The 7,621-nt window shown below is 37.6% G+C and overlaps 1 non-coding gene across 1 annotated transcript; it reads left to right on the top strand.

Moving 5' to 3' along the window:
- The first annotated feature begins 2,125 nt into the window (after positions 1–2,125).
- Positions 2,126–2,229, top strand: LOC127743396 (small nucleolar RNA R71). The gene has a single exon (XR_008004788.1). It is a non-coding gene; the product is annotated as a small nucleolar RNA R71 (small nucleolar RNA).
- Positions 2,230–7,621: the final 5,392 nt, after the last annotated feature.

Below are 7,621 nucleotides of genomic sequence, written 5' to 3' on the forward strand. Positions count from 1 at the left end.
GTAGGAAAGCAGAGAGACGGAAGGGAAGGCATCTTCATGCGCTTATCTGAAGTTCCTACCAATGAATTACATAAGTATCTCTATCTTTACCTTTGTGTTATTTTCGTTCATCATCATATACATTTGAGTTTGCCTGACTAAGATTTACAAGATGACCATAGCTTGCTTCAATACTAACAATCTCTGTGGGATCGACCCTTACTCGCGTAAGGTTTATTACTTGGACGACCCAGTGCACTTGCTGGTTAGTTGTGCGAAGTTGTGTAATGCCATGGTATTGAACACCAAGTTTTTGGGGTTCATGACCGGGGATTATGAGAGTTGTGAAAAAGTATTGTTCACCATTTCGCGCACCAGGTCCACAGATCCTGAGATGATCCTTTGGGGTCCACAGATCCTAAGGTGTCAAGGATTTATATCCCTGTACCAATCAGGTGTGTAAAACGCCTTTGGATGCAATTCTGGCATTTAAACGCCGAAGTGATGCATGTTCTGGGCGTTCAATGCCCATGTGCAGCATGTTTCTAGCGTTGAACCCAAGTTCCATGCTCTGTTCTGGCTTTCAGTGCCAGCTCTCCTCAGGCTGCATTTCTGGCATTTGAACGACGGGATGTTGCTTGTTTCTAGCGTTCAGCGCCAGATCCATGCTCTGTTCTGGTGTTGAACTCCAGCCAGATGCTCCTTACTGGCATTTAAACGCCAGTAAGTCCTTCCTCCAGGGTGTATTTTTCTTCTGCTGTTCTTGATGCTATTTTTAATTTTAATATTTTTTTCGTGACTCCACATGATCATGAACCTAATAAAACATAAAAGAACAATGAAAATAAAATAAAATTAGATAAATAAAAATTGGATTGCCTCCCAATAAGCGCTTCTTTGATGTCAATAGCTTGACAGTAAGCTCTCATGGAGCTTCACAGATGTTCAGAGCATTGTTGGAACCTCCCAACACCAAACTTAGAGTTTGAATGTGGGGGTTCAACACCAAACTTAGAGTTTGTTTGTGGCCTCCCAACACCAAACTTAGAGTTTGACTGTGGGGGCTCTGTTTGACTCTGCATTGAGAGAAGCTGTTCATGCTTTCTCTCATTACCAAATAACTTGGCATTTAGCTTCATGATGGCTCCTAGATATTGAGCAACTTGCTTTCCAGTTACATCTTCATCCTCTTCGGAGGAAGAATACTCTTCAGAGCTCATGAATGATAGAAGGAGGTTTAATGGAGATTTCTATGGTCTCTATATGAGCCTCAGATTCCTTTAGGTACTCAATAGGGAACTCTTTCTTGCTTGTGAGACATCCCATGAGGCCTTCCTCCTTGGGATTCACGTCCTCTCCTTCCTCTCTAGGTTCGGCCATGTTGACTATGTCAATGGCCTTGCACTCTCCTTTTAGATTCTCTTCAGTATTGCTTGGGAGAGTACTAGGAGGAGTTTCAGTAACTTTCTTACTCAGCTGGCCCACTTGTGCCTCCAAACTTCTAATGAAGGACCTTGTTTCGCTCATAAAACTTAAAGTGACCTTAGACAGACCAGAGACTATTTTTGCTAAGTTAGAGGGGCTGCGCTCAGAATTCTCTGTCTGTTGCTGAGAAGATGATGGAAAAGGCTTGCTATTGCTAAACCTGTTTCTTCCACCATTATTAAAGCCTTGTTGAGGCTTTTGTTGATCCTTCCATGAGAAATTTGGATGGTTTCTCCATGAGGGGTTATAGGTGTTGCCAAAGGCGTCCCCCATGTAATTTACCTCTACCATTGCAGGGTTTTCAGGATCATAAGCTTCTTCTTTAGAATGTGCCTCTTTAGTGCTGTTGGATACATTTTGCCATCTATTCAGACTTTGAGAAATCATGTTGACTTGTTGAGTCAACATCTTGTTCTGAGCCAATATGGCATTCAGAGCATCAATTTCAAGAACTTCCTTCCTCTGAGGCGTCCCATTATTCACGGAATTCCTCTAAGGAGTGTACATGAATTGGTTATTTGCAACCATTTTAATAAGTTCCTGAGCGTCTGCAGGCGTTTTCTTTAGGTGAATGGATCCACCTGCAGAATGGTCCAGTAACATCTTAGAGAACTCAGATAGACCATAATAGAATATATCTATTATGGTCCATTCTGAAAACATGCCAGAAGGACACTTTTTGGTCATCTGCTTGTATCTTTCCCAAGCTTCACAAAGGAATTCACCATCTTTTTGCTTGAAGGGTTGAACATCCACTCTAAGCTTGCTCAGCTTTTGAGGAGGAAAGAATTTACCCAAGAAGGCCATGACCAGCTTATCCCAAGAGTCCAGGCTATCTTTAGGTTATGAGTCCAACCATGTTCTAGCTCTGTCTCTTATAGCAAAAGGGAAAACCATGAGCCTGTAGACTTCAGGATCTACTCCATTAGTCTCAACAGCCTTACAGATCTGCAAGAACTCAGTTAAAAACTGGTAAGAATCTTCTGATGGAAGTCCATGAAACTTGCAGTTCTGTTGCATCAGAGCAACTAGTTGAGGTTTCAGCTCAAAATTGTTTACTCCAATGGCAGGAATTAAGATGCTTCTTCCATCAAACTTGGACGTGGGTTTAGTATAATCACCAAGCATCCTCCTTGCATTATCATTTTTGGCTACCATCTCCTCTTCCTTTTAAAAAATTTCTGTAAGGTTGTCTCTGGATTGTTGTAATTTAACTTCTCTTAGTTTCCTCTTCAGAGTCCTTTCAGGTTCAGGATCTGCCTCAACAAGAATATTTTTGTCCTTGCTCCTGCTCATATGAAAAAGAAGGAAACAAAAAATAATAATAGGGATCCTCTTTGTCCAGATATAGAGGTTCCTTTGTGTGAGTAGAAGAAAAGAAGAATAAGAATGAAGAATGAGAAGAGAAAAATTCGAACAAAGAGGAGAAGAGGGGGTTCGAATTTTAAGATGAAGAGAAGTGTTAGTAGATAATTAAAATAAATAGAAGGGGATGAGGGGGAGAGAAATTTGAAAATAATATTGAAAAATGTGTTAGTAATTTCGAAAATAATTTTTGAAAAGGAGTTAATGAGTTTTGAAAATTAATAGTGAAATAAAATTAAAATTAAAATTTGAAACAATTAGTTAATTAAAAAGAATTTTGAAAAAGGGGTGAGATATTTTCAAAAATTAGAGAGGGAAGAGTAGTTAGGTGGTTTTGAAAAAGATAAGAAACAAACAAAAAGTCAAATAGTTAGTTGAAAAAGATATTAAAATCAAATTTGAAAAGATAAAAAGATAAGAAGTTAGATAAGATATTTTGAAATCAAATTTTTGAAAAAGATAAAATTTTGAAAAAGATATGATAAAAATACATGATTAAAAAGATATGGTTGAAAAAGATATAATTTTTAAAATTAAAATTAATTACTTAACTAACAATTAATTAGAAGATAGGATTCTAGAATTTAAAGATTGAACCTTTCTTAACAAGAAAGTAACAAACTTCAAATTTTTTAATCAATCACATTAATTAGTAAAGCTTCAATTTTTTTTTTGAAATAAAGATAAGAAAAAGATTTTTAAAATTCAATTTAAAAAATTTAGAAAAATAGTAAAAAAAATGAAAAAGATTTGATTTTTGAAAAAGTTTTGAAAAGATAAGATTTTTAAAATTGAAAATTTGACTTGACTTACAAGAAACAACTAATTTTAATAATTTTTGACTAAGTCAACTCAAATTTTCGAAAATTATGGGCAAATTAAGGAGAAGATATTTTTTGATTTTTTGAATTTTTAATGATGAAAGAGAAAAAAAAATTAAAACGTCATTTTTATGTTTCTCTCTTTTTTTTTGGATCAAAACAAAAAATGCATACAAGAACACTATGAATGTCAAGATGAACACCAAGAACACTTTGAAGACCATGATGAACATCAAGAACATATTTTTGAAAAATTTTTTATGCAAAGAAAATATGCAAGACACGAAACTTAGAAATCTTTAATGTTTAGACACTATGAATGCAAAAATGCACATGAAAAACAATAAAGACACAAAACAAGAAAACATCAAGATCAAACAAGAAGACTTACCAATAATAACTTGAAGATCATGAAGAACACCATGAATGCATGAATTTTCGAAAAATAATGCATAACTTTTTAAAAGCATGTAATTGACGCCAAACTTAAAAATTGACTCAAGACTCAAACAAGAAACACAAAATATTTTTGGTTTTTTATGATTTTATGAATTTTTTTTGGATTTTTATTATTTTTTCGAAAATATTCTTTAGAAAAACGAAATTAAAGACAAATTTTTGAAAGATTTTTGAAAACTTTTTTGAAAAGAAAATAAAAAGAAAATTACCTAATCTGAGCAACAAGATGAACCGTCAGTTGTCCATACTCGAACAATCCCCGGCAACGGCGCCAAAAACTTGGTGGACGAAATTGTGATCATCAACAATGGCTCCAAAGACTTGGTGCTCTCAAACATAAATCACACTTTGTCACAACTCCGCACAACTAACCAGCAAGTGTACTGGGTCGTCCAAGTAATAAACCTTACGTGAGTAAGGGTCGATCCCACAGAGATTGTTGGTATGAAGCAAGCTATGGTCATCTTGTAAATCCCAGTCAGGCGGATTCAACTGTATTAAGAAATTATAGTATACGCAAAGGAATAAAATAGTAAATAGTTACTCATATAATTCAATAGTGGGAATTTCAGATAGGTGCATGGAGATGCTATGTTCCTTTTGAATCTCTGCTTTCCTACTGCTTTCATCCAATCTTTGTCACTCCTTTCTATGGCAAGCTGTATGTAGGGCATCACCGTTATCAATGGCTACATCCCATACTCTTAGTGAAAATAGTCCAAATGCTCTGTCACAGCACGGCTAATCATCTGTCGGTTCTCGATCATGTTGGAATAGAATCCCTTGATTCCTTTGCGTTTGTAATCACACCCAGCAATCGCGAGTTTGAAGCTCGTCACAGTCATTCAATTCCGGAATCCTACTCGGAATACCACAGACAAGGTTAGACTTTCTGGATTCCCATGAATGCCGCCATCAATTCTAGCTTATACCACGAAGACTCTGATCTCACGGAATGGAAGGCTCGGTTGTCAGTGATGACAAGTCATCATATACCCATTTTTCAAGCTAATTTCACTTGTTTTGTTAGCATTTATGCACTTTCTTGCATCCTAAGTAAGTGATTTGGAGTGAAAATGCATAACTTCTCTAAATCAAGCAACCACCATGAAATTAATGACAATCCATGAGGTTTAAGCTAATTTTAATTGAACTTTAATTGATTTATAAACCTCTTGAATTTAGTGATACTTGGAGTGGTTGTTTTGGTTTATTGTAGGTGAAGAAAAGAAAAGAAAAGGAAAAGCGTGGCTTAAGAAGTGTAGCCCAAGGAAAGGAAAGCGTGGCCAAAGCAATAGGAAGCGTGCCGCATGCAAGGGGGAGGCAACATTGCCCTCCACAAGGGCAGACTGCCCTCTAGGAGGGCAACATAAGAGAACCAAGAAGAGAAGGCAACTCTGCCCTGCCCACTACAAGGGCAAAGCACAAAATGTGCCTTGGGACCAAGAGGAAGAGAACCTTGCCCTGCCCTTGTGGAGGGCAGAATCGGGCTCTCTAAGGAAAGAAATCAAAGGAAAAATGTCACCCGCGCACCAAATCCTTCCCTGGCAGCACCAGCGCGCACCAAATCCTTCCCTGGCAGCACCAGCGCGCACCACAAGCCTCTCCTGGCAGCACCAGCGCGCACCACAATCCTCTCCTAGCAGCACCAATTTTTTCTGCCCTACCCTCCGCGAGGGCAGGGCAGCATCCTATGCACCAAGCTCAATTCTGGCGCACCAACTTTGGATTCTGGCAGCACCATGACACGTTCTGGCAACACCAAGACAAATCTGGCGCACCAACTTTTCCTGCCCTGCCCTTGGCGTGGGCAGGGCAGCGTTCCACGCATCAGGGCAGCCTCCTGGGAGTGATTTTTAATGGGCCAAAAATTCAAATTAAAAATCCATTTGAATTCATTTCTTCACCAAATCAAAAGCCCATCCAAATCCCAAAATCCAAGAATAGAAAGTGTATAAATAGAAGCTAGTTTGATGTAATTAAAAACTTTTGGACTAGACCTTTCTTTTTGAATTTTTACCTTTTGACTTACTTTTGTCTTAGCCTTTGAATTTGCACTTTCTTTGAGCTTTCTTGAGAGACTTGTCCGAGCACTAAGAGGATCAAGGGAGACTTGACTGATCTCCTTCCTCATTCTTACTTGGGCAATTCTACTCTTTTGTTTCTGAGTTTTGGGTGTGTGAAATTGAGGAAATTCTGTCTCAATTCCCATTCAAACTCTTTTCAATTTGTTTTCTGCATAATTCAATTTTATTTCTGTTCTTCTATTGCTTCTTCTTCAATTTCTTATCAATTGCTTTGTGAACTTGGATCTAGGAAGGCAAATAGAGATCTAGGCTCTGCTACCTAGTCTCTTGAGACCTGAGACCACAATTTACCTTTGGTTCTTCTGTGAACCTTGCTGTATTTTATTTTCTTTCTGTTTGAATGCTATTTGCTTCTGATTCAATTTCTGTTTAATCAATTGTTGCAATTTACTTTCTCTTTGTTTAGATTCTGCAATCCCACTCCTCAAACCCCTTTTATATTCAAGCCATTTATCTTTCTTGCCATTTAAGTTACTGTAATTTACATTTCTTGCACTTTAAGTTTCAGTCATTTACTTTCTTGTTCTTTAAGATTCTGCAAATTTATTTTCCTGTTCTTTAATTTACTGCACTTTTCCCTTCCCCCTTTACATTTACTGTCATTTACTTCTTGTTAAACACAAATCACTCAACCAAAACTTGATTCGCTTGACTAAATCAACCACTAAACTAAAATTGCTCAATCCTTCAATCCCTGTGGGATCGACCTCACTCATGTGAGTTATTATTACTTGATGCGACCCGGTACACTTGCCGGTGAGTTTTGTGTTGGATCGTTTTCCACACATCAAGTTTTTGGCGCCGTTGCCGGGGATTGAAATAGATTGACAATGATTAAGTGAGGTGGAGGTCTAGATCAAGCACTTTTTCTTTTCTGTTATTCTAATTCTTACTAACACACTAACTGTTTGAGTTTTTGCTTAAACTAACTAAAACTTCATTCTAGCTATAGATTGAAGGTTTAATTGGCTTTCTGGGTCTGTGTGTTTATTGTTGTGTGTTTGTATGTCAGGTATAGGAAGATCTTCCCCTATTATCTCTGAAATTGATCAAAGGACTCTTCGGAGAATAAGAAGAGCCGAAAGAGGGAAGAACATTGTTGGAGAAGAAGAATCTGAGGAGGAATTCCAAGACATGGAAGGAGACACTAATCAACCAGGAGAAGGAGCCAACAATAATCAACAATAGAGAAAAGTCTTGGCTTCATACACATTTGCAAATGCAAGGCATTGTGGGAGTAGCATTCTTCCTCCCAATGTCAATGCAAACAATTTTGAACTCAAGCCACAACTCATCACTCTGGTTCAAAACAATTGTTCTTTTGGAGGAGGGCCTTTGGAGGATCCAAACCAACATCTGTCCACATTCTTGAGAATTTGTGACACAGTGAAAACAAATGGTGTACCCCCTGATAGCTACAAGTTG

Source organism: Arachis duranensis, chromosome 10 (assembly GCF_000817695.3).
Source record: "Arachis duranensis cultivar V14167 chromosome 10, aradu.V14167.gnm2.J7QH, whole genome shotgun sequence".
Lineage (NCBI taxonomy): Eukaryota > Viridiplantae > Streptophyta > Magnoliopsida > Fabales > Fabaceae > Arachis > Arachis duranensis.